The sequence below is a fragment of the Microcaecilia unicolor genome, chromosome 1 (genome assembly GCF_901765095.1).
Source record: "Microcaecilia unicolor chromosome 1, aMicUni1.1, whole genome shotgun sequence".
Taxonomy (NCBI): Eukaryota; Metazoa; Chordata; class Amphibia; order Gymnophiona; family Siphonopidae; genus Microcaecilia; species Microcaecilia unicolor.
The window spans coordinates 720,814,991-720,835,043 of record NC_044031.1 but is presented as its reverse complement, the minus strand read 5'-3'; positions in this window follow the sequence as shown (position 1 = coordinate 720,835,043).

The following is a 20,053-nucleotide window of genomic DNA, read 5'->3' as shown; positions in this document are numbered from 1 at the left end:
ACTTCAATAGGAGATTGAATCTTCGGTTGTTAAATTTTCCTAGACTTTTGGGAGTGTCTCCATTGGATATGTTTACTAGATTTTTGAAAGAGAATTTGAAGTTTCCCCAAGAAGTTATACTGCCATTGAATAAAATCTATTATGTACCAACTACAATGAAAAAATCAGAAGGAGAAAGATCTATTGACTTGCAAAATGTTACAGCCATATTGGAACAATCTCTCGCAGATGTGTGTGAAAGGGGGACACTGATTGTTTCTTTTGTCTTCCAGCAAGATTTAAATTCAATAATGCGACTTTACTTTAAATCAGTTAACCGCATATTCGGGGGCCAAAAAGTATGGTTATACCCAGATGTAACTAAGATTACACAAGAGAAAAACTGAATGTTGCTGTGTTACTTGGGAACAAGATGTAATATGTTACAGTTCCATTTGGGTTGTAATATAAATAATTTCTTACCCTCTGTTTACTAAGCCACACTAGTGGCTGGTAGTGCACTAATTGCCAACACAGCCCATTCACTTTGAATAGGCTGTGTTGGCTTTGCTGTGTGGCTTAGTAAACAGGGGGTTTAATTTTTTGTCATATAGAACTTTAGCAAGGAAGAATGGAGATCAAAAACAGTTCCCACCAGTGGATGATACATAAATGTTTTTATTTAATAAACTGAGATAACAAGTATTTATTAAGGGCTAGGTTTACTAGACAGCGCTATGGGCGCTTTAGCATTTTTAATGCACGTAAATGGTGTACATGCATTAAATGCTAATGCACCTTAGTAAACATACCACAAATATTCCTAACATATTGCAAATATAAATATTCAATGTTTGTTTTTGGCCATGTTTAATAACTTTCACATTTTTAAAATCATTTTAGTATTTGGTTTTGATGGCTGCTGATTGTAATATTTTAATGTAATATTTATTGTTTTGGTAATCCCCCTTACTTTTAGGATACTATTCTCTTATTTCCAAGATACTCCTTACACAGCAACAGAGAAAATGATGGCAGATATAAGCAATATGCCCTATCCAGTCTGCCCCATCTACTATCCCTAAGAGATCCTAGTTGCTTGTCTCATGCTTCCTTGAATACATACTGTCTTAATCTGCACTATTTCTGTTGTTCTACGCATCCACTCTTCTTTCTGTAAAGAAATATTTCCTTAAATTACTCCTGAGTCTATTCCCTTTAATGTCGTCGTATGCCTTTTCATTCCAGAGTTTTCTTTCAGTCACTTCCTGTGCATTTATGCCACAGAAATATTTAAATATCTCCATCATATCTCCTCTCTCCTGCTTCTCTTCCAAAATATACGTACTGAGATCTTTAAGCCTGCCCCCATACGCTTTGTAAAAATGACCACTGATCATTACAGTAGATGCCTTATGGACCAACTCCATCCTGTTTCAAGGTGTGGTCTCCAGAACTCTACATAGTACTCTAAATAGGGCCTCACCTGAGACTAATACAGAGGCATTATCACCTTTTTTTTCTGCTGGCCATTCCTCTCCTTATGCATCAAAGCATCCTTCTGGCTTTTGCCATTGTCTTTTCTGTTTGGCCACCTCAAAGAATCCTCAAATATGATCACACCCCAAGTCCTGCTCTTCTTTCGTACACAGAAGTACTTCACTCCCTATATTGTACTGCCCTTTCAGGTTTTTGCATCCCAAATGCATGACGCTGCAAATTTCTGGACCATTCTTTAAGCTTCAGTAGATCTCTACTCATGATATCCACAGAGTTTGATTTCATCCATAAAGAGGCAAACCTTACCAGACAGCCCTTCCACAATATCACTCGCTAAGATGTTAAAAAGAGCTGCACCAAGGAGCAAACCCTGAGGTACACCACTGGTAACATCCTTTTCCTCGGAGTGAACTCCATTTACCAATACAAAACAACAAAAAATGAATCACAATATGAAGTTTAACACAGAAAAAATGTGAACAATGACAACATGTATTCACCTGACAAGGCAGTTTGATGTACCAGTGTAAGTAATGAAATAACCATTAAGAAGCTCACATTAAGTAAAAAGAACATATGGTTGGACCTAGAAAACTACCTGAGTAACATTAAATAACTATCTATACTAGGTATTCAAGCACTATGATAATCTTGTAATCAGTTTCTAATCCAGTCTGTCACTTGAGGGTCCAAACCTTCGGTACTCAGTTTATTAGTTGCCTATATGGAAACAAGTCAAAGGCTTTGCTAAAATCTAAGTACATCTTATCTAGAGCTTTCCCTTGATCCAACTGTCTAGTCACCCAAAGAAATAAATCAGTAAAACCTCTAATAAAACCATGCTGCCTCAGGTCCTACATTTAATTCAATAAACGTCATTATCCTCTGTTTAAGAAGCATTTCTATTGATTTACTCATCACAGAAGCCTAAATAACCGACCTCGTTCCCAACCTCCTTCTTCGTTTTGCTTTTGTGGAGAGGAACCACATGCACCCTTCTCTAGTTCTCCAAAGGAGGGCATACAGAGGATCTGCCAGCACTTCCCTAAATTCCTTTAGCACTCTCAGATGTATGCCATCTGGCCCCATCACTTTGTCTACCTTTAGTTTAGCTAGCTCCTCATGAACAGAGTCTTCTGAAAATCATTCAAGGTCTAACACACATCCATTCTTATTAATATTTGTCTTCTGCAGTCCTACTCCTGGCCCTTTATCTGTGAACATAGAACAAATATTTGTTAAGTAATTTTGCCTTGTAATTATCAGCTTCTACATATTTCTCCCCTTCACTCTTGAGCCTCACAGTGCCACTTTTGCACGTGTTCTTATCACTAGCATATCTAAAAAATGTCTTGTCTTCCCATTTTACCTCATTGACTATTTTTTCTTCTATTTGCATCTTTGCTTTCTTAATTACTTTACCAGCTTCTCTTAGCATTTCCAGGTACTGTTGCCTGTTTTTATCTTTTTGTGATCTCTAGTAATAAAGGCTATCCTCTTTTCCCTTACCTTTTCAGCTATTTTTGAGAACCAAAAAAAAGCCTCCTTTTCCTCTTATTTTTATTTACTTTCCTAACAAAACTTAGTTTTGCCTTTATAACAGCTCCTTTCGGTTTTGCCCACTGTTTTTCAATTTCCCCAAGCTGTTCCCATTCAGCAAACAACTCTTTAAGGTATTTCACATCTTGACAAAGTTATTTTAAAGTTTAAAACTTCCACTTTTGAATAAACCCTCTCCATGCGTGTCTTAATATTGAAGCACACCATCCATCTGGCATCTAGTGATCACCGATCACCCACTACAACATCAGAAACACTATCCCCATTTGTAAGCACCGGGTCTAGTATGGCCCCATTCCATGTGGGTTCCATTACCATCCGCTGGAATAATTCTCCCTGTATGGAATCTAAGATCTCTTTACTTCTTAAAAATCCTGCAACAGGGACGCCCCAATCAACACCTGGCATATTGAAATCACCTATTAGTAGTACTTCCCCTTTCCTAGCTATCTTTTGAATGTCTTCAATTAAATCTCTGTTCATTTCTTCTGCCTTTGAAGGAAGCCTATATATCATACACCAATGTATATTTTCCATTTTGTCTTTGCAGATTAACCCACAGTGTTTTTTTCTTTACCCTGTAAGTCTTGCAATTCTGTCGCTTTAATATTATCATTAACATATAACTCCACTCCACCCTTTTTTTCCTATCCTGTCCTTCCTGAATAGATAAGCCAGTATAACTATACCCCAGTCATGGTTCTCCATAAACCACATCTCCTTGACTGCCACTAAAATCCAAGTCAGACTCTTCCATCCCAGCCTCTAGATCCAAAACCTTATTTCCCATACTATTGGCATTTAGTATACAAAGCTTTCCAGATATTGCTCTTTTTATTCCCATTTCTATAAAAGTATTTAATGTTTTACTTGTCTGAAGGATTTTAATTTCTTGGAGGCTTTGTTCACTGATCCCCAATAATTTTAGTAAAGCCCTCTTCAGTAGTTAGCCAGTCTGCTGCGGAAGACACTTTGTCCCTTCTTTGATAGATGGCGACAATCTCTGTTCAGTGGTTCTTGGACAATCATCCCATGGTCCAGGAAGCTGAAATGCTCTTGATGACATCCTCACAGCCATGCATTTATCTTCAGGATGTGAGCTTCACTGCTTCATCCTATACCCTTGACATGAAAGGTTAATGAAAACAATGAAGACACTTTTGATATGTTTGGTGGGATTTCTAGCAGCATCATTTGTGTCAATATAGATAAACAGAATGGGATAATGGTCAGTAGGCTTGATGTTTCTCGTCAAACTGTCCATAATGTCTTGAGTATTAGCACCAGGCAGACAGCACAGCTCTTAAGACTTCATGTCTGGTCAACAGATGGGCACCTCTGTACCTGTCAGAAGCGAGTCACCAACCACCATTACCCTTTATTTCCTAGTGGTCACTGGTCAAGCAACTTTGGAACTTTTGAACTTCATTTCCTCCTATTCCTGGGATATTTTCACCTCTTCCCCTTCCAGGGTTGCATGCCGGTTCTTCAGTTCGAGTGAAGGTGGAGTTGACTTTGCAGGGTCTGATGATCTATGTTCAGCTGTCCTCTTTCAGCACAGCATTCCCTTCCCCTTTGCTAGAGATCCCTGATGCCCCAATAGTACTTCAGGGATGTATTTCTTGTTCTCATGAATTCCTCTCTTAGTTCCTCTACTTCTTTCATGATGGATTCAATTTGAAGACATCTTGCACATGGAACCAATGTCTTCCCTTGGATCACACTTTGGGCTCATTTTACAAAGTAGCGCTACCAATTAGCAGCATGCTGAGTATGAAAATGCCCATTCAATTCCCATGGGCTTCTTCCCATTCAGCAACTGCTAATCAGTAGCATCACTTGTAAAAGGAGCTCTTTCAGTCAGGGCAGAAGCTGTAATGGAGGCAGCAGCTTTGGTGGCAAGATGTTTTATATTTATTTATTGATAGATTAATTTACATTTATATACCATTTTTCAGATCTGGTGATCATTCATAAGTTCTCACCCAGCTGATGAAACCTCCTTTTGAGCCACTGGATTCCTGCCATCTGAAGTACTTGACCTGGAAGGTGGCCCACTTGAAGTCAGCCACTATAGAAGAGATTTGCAAGGCTGCGAAGTGGTCATCAGTCCACACATTCACATCTCATTACTGCCTTCAGCAAGATTCCCGACGCGACAGTCAGTTTGGGCAGTTGGTGCTGCAGAATCTGTTTGGGGTTTAGAATCCAACTCCACCCCCCCTAGACCCATTTTTGTTCTGTTCCAGGCTGCACTCTCAGTTAGATGTTTCTTCGTAGGTCAATCTTTGTTATGTCCTCACTGTTGCGAGGCCCAATTGACCTTCTTTGTTGTTTTGAGTGAGCCTGGGGGCTAGGGATACCCCATCAGTGAGAACAAGCAGCCTGCTTGTCCTTGGAGAAAGCAAAGATACTTACCTGTAGCAGGCTGCTTGTTCTCACCAACCCGCCCTCCTCCCCTTTGGAGTTGCTTTATTCTTTATTTGCTTTTTGACATAACTGAGGTGGGAACGGATGCGTGCGGAAGGGAAGATGGCTGTGCATGCGCAGTGCGCCTGTCCCACACTCCGGAAGCTGTCAAAGTTTTTTTGATTTTTGCTGGAAAAATCTCCGTTCCTGGGCCACCGTGGACGCCAACCCATCAGTGAGAACAAGCAGCCTGCTTGTCCTCGGAGAATGTAGTATTCTTCTCCAGAACCATAATTTGAAGGCACTGATTTTCTTCCAGTCTTGCTTCATTGCTCAGTTTTCACATCCATATGACATTATTGAAAATACCATGACTTGGAGAAGCTGAATCTTTGTATGTGAAGATGCATCTCTGCATTTGAAGATATTGTCTAGGTCTTTCATAGCCTTTCTGTCAAGAGAGATATATAATTTGGTTTGTTGACTGTTTATTTTATTATCAATTATTGATCAAAGTAGGTTGAAGGTTCCTACTATTTCAAGTACTTCATTAAGAACGAAATTATTGATTTTTGTCATGTTAAGGTACAGTCACATTTTGGAGGCAGTTCTATAAACTGGCACCTCCATCTAGGTGCACCAATGCCATGTACTGGGTACCAATTCTATAAGGGCATCTACATAGTAAGATAGAGGTCTATAAATACTGAGTAGAGTGGAACAGGTAGAGGTAAATTGCTTGTTTACTCTTTCAAAAAATAGCAGGAGCACTCAATGAAACTACTAAGTAGTATATTTAAAACTAACTAGAGAAAATATTTCTTCATTCAACATGTAAATAAACTCTGGAATTCATTCCCAGTGAATGTGGTAAAAGCAGTTAGCTTAGAAGGGTTTAAAAAAGGTTTGGATAATTTCCTAAAAGAAAAGTCCATAAGCCATTATTAAGATGGACTTGGGAAAATTCACAGCTTATTTCTAGGATAATCAGCATATATCTTTTTAATGTTCTGGGATCTTGGCAGGTACTTGGATTGGCCAATGCTGGAAACAGGATACTGGGCTTGATGAACCTCGATTGGCCAATGCTGGAAATAGGATACTGGGCTTGATGGACCTTCATTCTGTCCCAATATGGCAATGCTTATATTCTTATATGTTCAGAATAATGGCTTAAATTGTTATGGGTGTGTGCCTCAGTTTAGGTGTGACCATTCATGCCATGCCAATGGCACATGTAAATGGGTGCGCCTACATATACCAAGTGACATGCATAACTGATAGTATTCCATAAGTGTGCCAGTTGGAAACATGTACATGGCCCACCCATCTCTATGCCAACCCTGCAGTTACATGCTAAAGCACGTAGGTACTATTTTATAGAATACAGCCTAATACACATTTGCATGTAATTACCAATTATTGGCACCTATGATGTGTGTAAGTAGTGCATATGTCTAGACACCAAGTTATACAACTACTACCTCCTTTGATACTATGTTTCTTGATCTTTATAATCAGATGGTTCAGATCATATTTATTTTCAGACAGTAACATGGTATCAGTATAATGAAGGATGTTGGTGATTGTTCCATAAATTTTCACACCTTGGGTTTTTGCATACAGTACTTCTCTGATGATCTGTTCTGCATATAAACTGGATAGATAAGGGGAATGGATGAAGTTTTCTTATACATCTTTGCCAATTTGAAACCATTCTGTTTCTCCTTGTTCCATTCAAACTATCAGGTTTTCCAGTAAACCCATGCTTCCTAATGCAGCCAAGATTGTTTTATGATTTAGCTGTAAAAAGTCTTGCTGTAGTCAATGAAACCTATGCAGATATCCTTCTGGCAAATTTTCATCTTTTCAAGAATCCAACTCTCATCCGTGATGATTTCTCTTGTACCTCACCCTTTCTTGAACCCTGCTTGAACTTCAGACAGATCTTATTTCAGGTAGAATGTTGCTGGCATGTCGGATCAGAGCAATTGTGTGATAATTTCCACAGTCAGCCAGATTTCCCTTTTTCAGTATGGGTTATGAACACAGATTTTTTTCCAGCCAGTCAGCAAAAATTTTTTTATTTATTTATCTTATTTGTTACATTTGTACCTCACATTTTCCCACCTATTTGCAGGCTCAATGTGGCTTACATAGTACTGTAAAGGCGTTTGCCAATTCGGTTGACAACAAATACAAGGTTATATTATGGTCAATGAGGTAGGTATGAATCAAGCGTCATGAGGGTCGAAGGGAATGAGGTTAGTAATTGTCCAGTACGATCATTGGATATGCTGTGTTCCTGGGTATGGGGATTTACGTTGGATCAGTGGGAAAGGCCTTTTTGAAAAGGTGGGTTGTTAGTGATTTCCTGAAGTTTAGGTAGTCGTGGATTGTTTTCACAGCTTTTGGGAGTCCATTCCATAGTTGTGCGTTTATGTAGGATAAGCTGGATGCGTAAGTTGTTTTGTATTTAAGTCATTTACAATTTGAGTAATGTAGGATTAGGTATGACCGTGATGATCCGACTCTGTTTCTGTTTGGTAAATCTATGAGGTCTGTCATGTATCCTGGGACTACGCCGTATATAATTTTGTGGACCAAAGTGCAGATTTTGAAGATAATCCGTTCTTTGATTGGGAACCAGTGCAGCTTTTCTCAAAGGGATTTGGCACTTTTGAATCGAGTTTTACCATATATTAGTCTGGCTGCTGTGCTTTGGGCAGTCTGGAGTTTTTTTTAAAGAGTTGTTCTTTACATCCCACATAGATTCCGTTGCAGTAATCTGCATGATTTAGGACCATTGATTGTATTAGGTTTCTAAAAGTTTCCCTGGGGAAGAAAGGTTTTATTAGTTTGAGTTTCCACATTGAATAGAACATTTTCTTTATTACGGTGTTTACTTGGCTCTCAAGGTTAAGGCTGCGGTCGATTGTGACGCCGAGTAGTTTTAGGCTATCTGAGGTAGGGAGGGTGTGTCCTGGGGTGTTAATGGTTGCGGGTTTATACTTGTTATGTTGAGATGAGAGGATGAGGCAGTGTGTTTTTTCAGTATTCAGTTTCAATTGGAATGAGTTTGCCCAGGAGTTCATGATGTTGAGGCATCATTGATTTAATTGCTTATTTCTGTCAAGGCATGTCTGAAGGGAAAGTAGATTGTAACATCATCTGCATAGATGAACGGGTTGAGGCCACGATTGGATAAGGACTTTGCCAGTAGGATCATCATTATGTTGAAGAGTATTGGCGATAACGGTGATCCTTGAGGAACTCTGCAGGTTGCTTTCCACGGTGTTGATATGTTAGAATTTGATTTTACTTGGTATGTTCTGGTGGTTAGAAAGCCTTTGATCCAGTTAAGTACATTTCCAACTATCTCGAAGTGGCCAAGGAGTCTTAGTAGTATATTGTGGTTAACCATGTCGAATGCGCTCGACATGTCGAATTGGAGTACAAGTATGCTTTTACCTGTGGCTATTTCCTGCTTGAATCTGGCCAGGAGAGTGACTAGGACAGTATCAGTACTATGGTGGGAGTGGAATCCTGATTGTGAGTCGTGTAATATTGAGAACTTGTCCATGTAGGCTTGATATACCACTTTTGCTAACAAAGCAGTTGAAAGCGGTGTACAATAAAGTGTAAAAATATAGTAGAGTAAAGAAAGGAACTATAATGGTGGAAAGAGCAGTTGAAGCCATGCATGCGAAGAACAGGTAGAGAGACATCATCACAACAGGGGGGGGGGGGGGGAGAGAAGGGTACAGTACCCATGCATGTTCTATCATTGTTACCTTTGTAATTCCCTTATTTGTCCTGTTTGTCTGTCCTGATTAGATTGTAAGCTCTCTCGAGCTTGGACTGTCTCTTCATGTCCAAGTGTACAGCACTGTGTACATCTAGTAGTGCTATAGAAATGATAAGTAGTAGTAAGATAGGGTCCACTAAGACAGCGAGAAAGAAATGTACAGCAAACTAGATGGAATTAGAAATGCTTGCTAGAAAAGCCAGGTCTTGACCATTGTCGTGTTCCACGCCCCTACCTGTGCTCCCGTCGGGGGGAGCGATGGTTATCGGGCCTCGCAGCGTCCCGGGTGGCGGAGGCAGACCTCCGAGGAAGCCGACGCTGCCATGGGTCGGACTGAGGCCGGCGACCCGCTGGAGCGAACGCCGGCCTCGGGGAAGGGAGCACGCCGGCCAAGATGGCGGCGCCGGCGTCGACGTCTCCCTGGCTCGGAGCGGACCGGTGTGGAAGCTCCGCCTCCTCGCACCGGATTGGTGCGCCGGCACTGAAACTCCGCCTGCAGGGCAGGCCGGCCAATCCAGCGCTCCTTTGTCTGTCAGGGCCGGCTGATTGGCTCCTCTGCCAGGGAGGGGGCGGATTGGCGCGAGATTTAAACGGAAGAACTGGCGAATTCCAGTGCTTCTGTTTCTTTTGTCAGAAGCCAACGCGGTGAATCCCGGAGTGTTGCTGGTTCAAAGACTGTGTCCACCGTGAGTGCTAGCTGTCTTCAAAGACTGTGTCCACCGTGAGTGCTAGCCGTCCTTGCTAGCTGTCTTCAGAGACTGTGTCCTTCTTCCGTGCTAGCCGTCCTTGCTAGCTGCCTTCAGAGACTGTGTCCTTCTTCAGTGCTAGCCGTCCTTGCTAGCTGTCTCCAGAGATTGTGTCCTTCTTCAGTGCTAGCCGTCCTTGCTAGCTGTCTCCAGAGATTGTGTCCTTCTTCAGTGCTAGCTGTTCTTGCTAGCGGTCTTCAGAGACTGTGTCCTTCTTCAGTGCTAGCCGTTCTTGCTAGCGGTCTTCAGAGACTGTGTCCTTCTTCAGTGCTAGCCGTCCTTGCTAGCGGTCTTCAGGGACTGTATCCCTCTTCAGTGCTAGCCGTTCTTGCTAGCTGTCTTCAGGAACTGTATCCCTCTTCAGTGCTAGCCGTTCTTGCTAGCTGTCTTCAGAGACTGTGTCCCCCTTCAGTGCTAGCCGCCCTTGCTAGCTGCCCTTCAGAGACTGTGTTGCTGACTACCAGCCAGGCCAGTCGTCACCCCGCGGTTCCAGCAGTCCTGCTGGCCGCCTGCAGCTGGGGGCTCAACCCTCGGTGAACGGCGGTCGCCGCGGGTGAAGATTCGGGGTGCACGGCTGTCCTCTGAGGTCTTGCGGGCCTCAGGGAACCTAAGGGCTCACCCTCAACAGAAGCAAGACAACCATGGACGTTTTTCAAGGAAAGTTCAATATGAACAGTGAGGGGCAAGGAGTTCCATAGGGCTGGAGCAGTAAAGAAGAAAGCTTGATGTCTGGTAGATTCAAGAGATGCACATTTTGGACCACATAGGATAAGTCTGTGATCGTTCAAAGAATGAGGGGTGAGACAAGGTGAATAGGGGATCATGAGAAAAGATAAGTAAGGTGGGAGACCAGGCCTGAACGTCTTAAAGATCATCATATGCAATTTAAAGAGAATGTATTTTTCTTTCAGGAGCCACTGATGAGACCTGGATAATGGGGAAATATGATCAAAGTAGCGAGCATGGCAGAGGAGTCTCAAAACAGTGTTTTGAAGGGGATGAAGATTTTTTTTTTAAGTGAGCGACTGAAACCGAGGTTCATAAGCGTTGCCATACTGGGACAGACCAATAGTCCATCAAAACCAGCTTCCTGTTTCCAACAGTGGCCAATCCAGGTACAAGTACCTGGCAAGATCCCAAAACAGTACAATGCATTTTATGCTGCTAATCCTAGAAATAAGCAGTGGATTTTTCCCAAGTCCATTTTAATAATTGCTTATGGACTTTTCTTTTAGGAATTTATCCAAACCTTTTTAAAAACCCTGCTAAGCTAACTGCTTTTACCACATTCTCTAGCAACGAATTCCAAAGATTAATTACATGTGGAGTGAAGAAACAGGTTCTCCAATTTATTTTAAATTTACTACTTTCTAGCTTTATTGTGTGCCTCCTAGTCATAGTATTTTTAGAAAGAGTAAACAAGCGATTCACATCTAACCGTTCCACTCCATCTTGTAGATCTCTATTATATCTACCCTCAGCTGTCTTTTCTCCAAGCTGAAGAGCCCTAGCTGTTTTAGCCTTCCTTCATAGGGAAGTTGTCCCATCCCCTTTATCATTTTCATTGCTCTTCTCTGTACCTTTTCCAATTCCACCATATCTTTTATGAAATGCAGTGACCAGCATTGCACACAGTATTCGAGGTGCGGTTGCATCATGGACCAATACAAAAGGCATTATAATGTCTTCATTTTTGTTTTCCACTCCTTTCGTAATAATTATTCAAAATTCTATTTGCTTTCTTAGCCACCGCAGCACACTGAGCAGAGTGTTTCAACCTATCATCAATGATGACCTCTATATCCCTTTCCTGGTCGGTGACTCCTAATGTGGAACCTTGCATCATGTATAGTTCGGGTTCCTCTTTCCCACATGCAACACTTTGAACATGCTCACATTAAACGTCATCTTCCATTTGGATGCCCCTCCCCGTCTCGAAAGGTCCTCTTATAATGTTTCACAATCCTCTTGCGATTTAACAACTTTGAATAACTGTTTCATCAGCAAATTTAATTACTGCACTAGTTACTCCCATCTCTAGATCATTTATAAATATGTTACAAAGCAGCGGTCCCAGGACAGACCGCTATCTACCTTTCTCCATTGAGAATACTGACCATTTAACCCTACCTCCTATCCCATGATTCTCCAATTTCCTCTGGAGCCTTTTGTCATATGCCTTTTGAAAATCCAGATACACAATATCAACCAGCTCACCTTTATCCACGTTTGTTCACCCCTTCAAAGAAATGTAGTAGATTGGTGAGGCACGATTTCCCTTCACTAAATCCATGTTGGCTTTCTCTCATTAATCAATGCTTATGAATATGCTCTGTAATTTTGTTCTTTATAACAGTCTCTACCATTTTGCTCATCTCCGATGCCAGGCTTACTTGTCTATAACTCCCCAGATCACCTCTGAAACTTAAAAAAAAGCAGTGTTATTTTGGCCACCCTCCAATCTTCCGGTACCATGCTTGATTTTAAAGATAAATTACATAGTACTAACAATAGTTCTGCAAGTTCATTTTTCAATTCTATCCGTACTCTAGGATGAACACCTATAAATGCTAACATATTGGATTTCCTGTGTGTACTTACTCCAGAGCTGATATCAACTTTAGTTTTGCTGCAGCTTAGCCAGTTCAGATAAGGAATACAGAGCTGTCACAGGAAATCGTAGTTTAGAGTTTTAACTTTTGTTTGCAACACAGCTTGGCCATTAAAAAAAAAAAAAAAAAAAAAAAGATACCTATCAGGAAACAAGATAGAGTCATACTTCTGTGTCTCTATTTTAAAATTATTTCTTAAAAGAAAGTTACCTTCACAGAGAACCTTTTACAAAGGATCTTCCTGTTAGGAACTAAGAAACATTGCGATCGTTTTCAGTTATCTGTCAATCAAGCCACAGGAACCAATTAAAGAGGGATGTTTCAAAGGGCCCTACTATCACAGGCACACAAGAAGCCACACTTTCAGTTCTACTCTGTCCAGAAGTGAGGACTTCCAGAACAGGACATCTTCATTGGTAAGTTATTTGCTGGGAAATTGCTTTTACACTTGGGAAAGGTAGATTTATCTCAGTGTCTTTATGTTTAAGTTACTCTACTTATTTAGCAAAGGCAGTTTAAGGAATTTAGGGTTTTCTTTGTTTAGCATTTAAAGTCTCTATTACAGTTTCATAGGCTAGCAGTTAAGGGACTATTCTAGAGTTCACCATAGCACCAGTGTAGAGCAGAACTGAGGAAATCCAAGCATAACGTTTTAACTTTAGTTTTGTAGCACAGCTTAGCCAGTTCAAATAAGGAATCCAGAGCTGATAGTTACAGAAAACCCTAGTTTAGAGATTTAACTTTAGTTTTGCAGCCCTTTAGTCTCCATAGTCTAAAACTCTTTTCCCTATAGTTTTAAAACTTCACAGCCTACAACATTAACAGGCTCTAGAAGGCACACAGCAGGGTCTAGTTTAGTCTTCATTCCCACCCAACGCCCTCTCACCTCTAGCACAACTCTTCATTTATAGTCAGCTATTCTCATTAGGATAAAAAGGGAGGAGTCCTCTTAGAGTTTTAATTACATTTCATTACTTTCTAAGAAGAAAACACTAAATATAATAACACAATATACTATATAAACTATACTAGACTAATATCCTTAGTACCTTAGCAAGTTTTAAATTATTGAAGAACTCAAAAACACTAAGCTGGAAACAGCTGTCCACCAGTGAGAGGGGTGCTATCCAGTCTTTTGCATTGAGTATCACATGTATGATTATTTCCCAATTGGTGAGAGGTTATATGTGTGTGCCCGATACAAAAAGCTTCTAGCTCTCAGCGAACAGGCCCATTTTCTTGAGGCTAGAAGACTTGAAGGAGCTGAGGGAGGTACATAGAAGAGACCTACAGGGACATTGTAGACAAGTCCCACCTCCAGTCTGGCAGTCCCTGTGCTGCCTTGGAAGAGGGAGGTCTCCAAGCAGGAGAGCATCACCCTGGTGAAGTAGGAAGTACTCCTATAGCCAGGACTTGTCCACCAGGGGATGCACTATCCTATCGCACCAAGGATATATCTTCAAGAACTTCTGCCCAAGCGGGAAGGGTTAGGACAGCTGTTGTAGTTGGTGATTCGATTGTTAGGCACGCAAATATCTGAGTGGCTGGTGGATGTGAGGATTGCCTGGTCACTTGCCTGCCTGCTGCGAAGATGATGGACCTCATGCAGCACCTAGATAGGATCTTAGATAGTCCTGGGGAGGACCCAGCTGTCTTGGTACATGTGGGTACCAATGACATAGGAAAATGTGGGAGGGAGGTTCTGGAAGCCAAATTTAAGCTCTTAGGTAGAAAGCTGAAGTCCATATCCTCCAGCGTAGCATGAAATGCTCCCCATTCCACACGCAGGACCCAAAAGGCAGGCAGCGATCCAAAGTCTTAATGTGTGGTTGAGACGATGGTGCAGCGATAAGGGATTTAGATTTGTTAGGAACTGGGCGACATTCTGGGAAAGGGGGAGACTGTTCCGAAAGGATGGGCTCCACCTTAACCTGGATGGAACCAGGCTGCTGGCGCTAACTTTTAAAAAGGAGATAGAGCAGCTTTTAAACTAGAATTGGTGAGAGGGGGGAAAACACAGTTGCCCAGGAGTGCATGGTTCAGTGTACAGTATCCTTGAAGGATACTATTGAAACAGGACATTTAGGGAATCGCAGTAGAGAGGTTTCAACAATGCTGAAAGTAAGCCAGATGTGCTTAGAGAGCAGGATAAAGGATGCACATTATCCCCATCAACTTCTAAGCAACTTGTAGATCCAAGGAAAAAACACAATTTGAAGTGCCTGTATACAAATGCTAGAAGCCTAAAAAATAAAATGGGAGAGCTAGAGTATATAGCACTAAATGAGGTAGATATAATAGGCATCTCAGAGACTTGATGGAAAGAGGACACTCAATGGGACACTGTGTTAACAGGGTACAAACTGTATCACAATGATCAAAAGGATCAAATTGGAGTGGGGGGGGGGGGGGGGGCTTGCGCTATATGTTACAGGGAATTGAGTCAAATAAAATAAACATTCCACATGAAACAGATAGCAGCGTGGAATCATTATGGATAGAAATTCCATGTGTGAAGGGAAGGAATATTCTTGTAAGGCTACTATCAGCTGCCGGGACACAACGAACAGATGAAATGTTTACAGAAATTAGGAAAGCTGGCAAATTGGGCAGCACTATCATAAGGAGCAATTTCAATTACCCTAATATTGACTGGATAAATGTTATATCAAGAAGTGCCAGGGAGATAAAATTTATAGATGTAATAAATGACTGCATCTTGGAGCAACTGGTCCAGGAACTGACAAGAGAGGAAGCCATTTTTGATCTGATCTTTGGTGGCATGCAGGACATACTGCAAGAGGTGGTGGTGTTGGATCCCCTGGAAAACAGTGATCATAACATGATCAAGTTTGAGCTGCTATCTGGGATGAACTCACAAAAGAAATCTACTGTACCTGCATTTAATTTTCAAAAGGACTATAATAAAATGAGGGAAATGATTAATACAAAGCTAAAAGTCTCAGCTGCAAAGATTAGAGCACTAAATCAGGTGTGGACATTATTCAAAAATACCATCTTGGAAGTCAGAACCACTTATTTGCAAAGGTGGAAAGAAGAGAAAACTACAGCTTGCACGGTTAAAGTACATAAGTAGTGCCATACTGGGAAAGACCAAAGGTCCATCTAGCCCAGCATCCTGTCACCGACAGTGACCAATCCAGGTCAAGGGCACCTGGCACGCTCCCCAAACGTAAAAACATTCCAGACAAGTTATACCTAAAAATGCGGAATTTTTCCAAGTCCATTTAATAGCGGTCTATGGACTTGTCCTTTAGGAATCTATCTAACCCCTTTTTAAACTCCGTCAAGCTAACCGCCCGTACCACGTTCTCCGGCAACGAATTCCAGAGTCTAATTACACGTTGGGTGAAGAAAAATTTTCTCCGATTCGTTTTAAATTTACCACACTGTAGCTTCAACTCATGCCCTCTAGTCCTAGTATTTTTGGATAGCGTGAACAGTCACTTCACATCCACCCGATCCATTCCACTCATTATTTTATACACTTCTATCATATCTCCCCTCAGCCGTCTCTTCTCCAAGCTGAAAAGCCCTAGCCTTCTCAGCCTCTCTTCATAGGAAAGTCGTCCCATCCCCACTATCATTTTCGTCGCCCTTCGCTGTACCTTTTCCAATTCTACTATATCTTTTTTGAGATACGGAGACCAGTACTGAACACAATACTCCAGGTGCGGTCGCACCATGGAGCGATACAACGGCATTATAACATCCGCACACCTGGACTCCATACCCTTCCTAATAACACCCAACATTCTATTCGCTTTCCTAGCCGCAGCAGCACACTGAGCAGAAGGTTTCAGCGTATCATCGACGACGACAGCCAGATCCCTTTCTTGATCCGTAACTCCTAACGCGGAACCTTGCAAGACGTAGCTATAATTCGGGTTCCTCTTACCCACATGCATCACTTTGCACTTGTCAACATTGAACTTCATCTGCCACTTGCACGCCCATTCTCCCAGTCTCGCAAGGTCCTCCTGTAATCGTTCACATTCCTCCTGCGACTTGACGACCCTGAATAATTTTGTGTCATCGGCGAATTTAATTACCTCACTAGTTATTCCCATCTCTAGGTCATTTATAAATACATTAAAAAGTGTGAAATGAAAGAGGTTATTTCAGCCAAAAGAATGGAAAAAGAACCCAAATGAAGAAAATAAGAAGCAACATAAGCACTGGCAAGTCAGATGCAAAGCATTAATAAAGAAGACTAAAAGAGAATATGAAGAGAAACTTGCTGTTCAAGGAGTGGCCTAGTGGTGGACTTTGGTCCTGGGGAACTGGGTTCGATTCCCACTGCAGGCACAGCCAGCTCCTTGTGACTCTGGGCAAGTCACTTAACCCTCCATTGCCCCAGGTACAAATAAGTACCTGTATATAATATGTAAGCCGCATTGAGCGCACCATGAGTGGGAAAGCACGGGGTACAAATGTAATTAAAAAAAACTCACAGTAAAAACGTTTTCAGGTACATCAGAAGCAGAAAGCCTGTGAGGGAATTCGTGGGACCATTAGATCATGAAGGAGTAAAAGTGGCACTTAGGAAGGACAAGCCCATAGTGGAGAAAACTGAATGAATTCTTTGCTTGGTCTTTACAGAAGATGTAAGAGATCTGCTTGTACCAGAAATGGATTTCAAGGGTGATGATATGGAGGAACTGAAAGAAATCCTGGTGAACCTGGAAGATGTACTGAGCCAAATCAACAAATTAAAGAGTAGTAAGTCACCTGGACTGGATGGCATACATCCAAGGGTACTCAAAGAACTCAAGCATGAAATTGCTGATCTGCTGTTAGTAATATGTAACCTGTCGTTAAAATCATCTGCAGTACATAAAGATTGGAAGGAGGCCCTCAAACTTATACAAACACAAAGGGGTATTCATTCAGTGACACATATAGTTTCACACTCAGTTTAAAGAACACAAATGAGTAATGTGCTTTCAAATGATTAAATTCATAATTTAGAAATGAAAAAAATGGAGGAAAAGACCTCAGAACTCACCTGTGGACTTTTATCAATAACTGATGGTTATAAGTTTCAATGATTCAGACATTCGTTTAATCATTGGACAAAAACCTCCAATTGCCTTCTTTTAATTTTCTTTATTATTATTCATTGCTTTTTAATTTTTAATGTTTCATTTTATATCAAGTCTTTTCTTTCAAAAATAATGTTGAATATGACAATAGCACTTATCTCTATAAATCCCTACAGTTTCCATTTCACCCAAAGGCGTCTTCAGGGGAATATATGTGCTTGTCAATTGCAAAACTGTAACTCATACTGCTTCATAATGAACAGACATGGGGAAGGAACTGGGTTTTGGCCAGGTACTTATGTATACTGTCCCAGTATGGCAACACTTATGTACTTATGATAAATAAACTGAGTGTCCTCACTCTGGCCTGAAAAGAGACTAACTGGGATTGAAACTGGTAAGTGAAAGGCAGAGGGTGGTGGTAAATGGATTTACTATGAGGAAAAGGATGTTACCAGTGGAATACAGCAAGGGGTCAGTCCTTGGCCTGGCTTTTTTTTTTTTTAACATCTTGCTATTATTTGGGTTTCTGCCAGGTACTTGTGACCTGGATTGGCCACTGTTGGAAACAGGACATTGGGCTAGATGGACCATTGGTCTGACCCAGTATGGCTATACCAATGTCCTTACTTACGACCTGGCTTAGCAACTGTTGGAAACAGGATATTGGGCTCTAGTCCTTCCTCATGTCATTCACACCCTCCAGGGTGTCCACCCTGTTGCAGAGTTTAGTATCATCCGCAAAGAGACAAACCTTACCAGACAGCCCCTCCGCAATATCGCTCACACAGACGTTAAAAAGAGCCGGCCCTAGGACTGCTCCCTGCGGTACTCCATTGACATCCTTTCCTTCAGAGCAAGCTCCATTTACCACTACCCTCTGTCTCCTACCAGTCAACCAATTTTTAACCCAATCCGTTACTCTAGGTCCCATTCCGAGGGCACTCGATTTATCAGTTGCCTGTGCGGAACCGTGTCAAAGGCTTTGCTGAAATCCAAGTATACCACATCAAGCGCCCCTCCCACATCCAACTGTTTGGTCACCCAGTCGAAAAAGACAGTCAGATTCATCTGACACGACCTGCCACTAGTGAAGTCACGCTGCCTCGGGTCCCACATTCCATGTAGTTCAAGAAAGCTCACAATCCTCCTCTTTATCGCTCCATGATGTGACTGCAACTCGAATATTGTGTGCAATTCTGGTCACCGCATCTCTAAAAAGATATAGTGGAATAAGAAAAGGTACAGAGAAGCGCGACGAAAATGATAAAGGGGTTGGGTCGACTTCCCTGTGAGGAAAGGCTAAAGCAGCTAGGACTCTTTAGCTTGGAGAAAGGATGGCTGAGGGGAGATATGACAAAAGTCTATAAAATCATGAGTGGAGTGGAACAGGTAGACGTGACTCGCTTGTTTACTCTTTCTAAAAATACTAGGACTAGGGGGCATGTAATGAAGCTACAAAGTAGTAAATTTAAAACGAATCGTAGAAAAATTTTTCTTCATTCAACGTATAATTAAATTCTGGAATTCACTGCCAGAGAATGTAATAAAAGCAGTTAGCTTAGCGGTATTTAAATATTTGGAAGGCTTCCTAAAGGAAAAGTCCATAGACCATTATCCACTGCTTATTTCTAGGATAAGAAGCATAAAATGTATTGTACTGTTTTGGGATCTTGCTAGGTACTTGTGACCTAGATCGGCCACTGTTGTAAACACGATGCTAGGCCTGATGAACCTTTGGTCTGTCCCAGTATGGCAATACTTATGTACTTATGTAACAGGAAACACCAAAGGACTGTATAAGTGTGGATACGGAACTGAGGAAAAGGTTAGAGAGAAGGGAGGACAGAATGGAACTTTGAGGGATACCACGTGAAGTGTTGAAGAGAAGTAGGGGAAGAGGGGTGACTTAGAAAGAACAGTCTGAGAGAGTAAGGAAGAGAACCAGGCTAAGACAGAGCCAGATATACCCAAGGAAGAAAGATGTAAAAGCAGGAGATTATGATTCATGAGATCAAAAGCAGCGAAGAGGTCTAATGAAACAGCAAGGACAATAAGATGTTTATCAAAATAGGAATGGATTTCACTAAGGAGGGCTGTAAGAACTGTTGGTGCTAAAGTGTAGTCGAAAGTCAGATTGACATGGGTGAAGGGCAAGAGACTTTCATTCAGGCTTAATCTTTTGTTGAAAAACAATCTTTCTAAAGATTTTGGACAACAAACAGCGATTGGACACTGGGCGGTAGTGTGTTGGGGCCCGAAGATCTAGAGGTCTTCCAAATTTCCTGGCAGAGCCACATGTCTACTTATGAAACTAGCACTGTGACTGCATTTGAATGAGTCCTCTGCACATACTACTACTGCACAGACTCT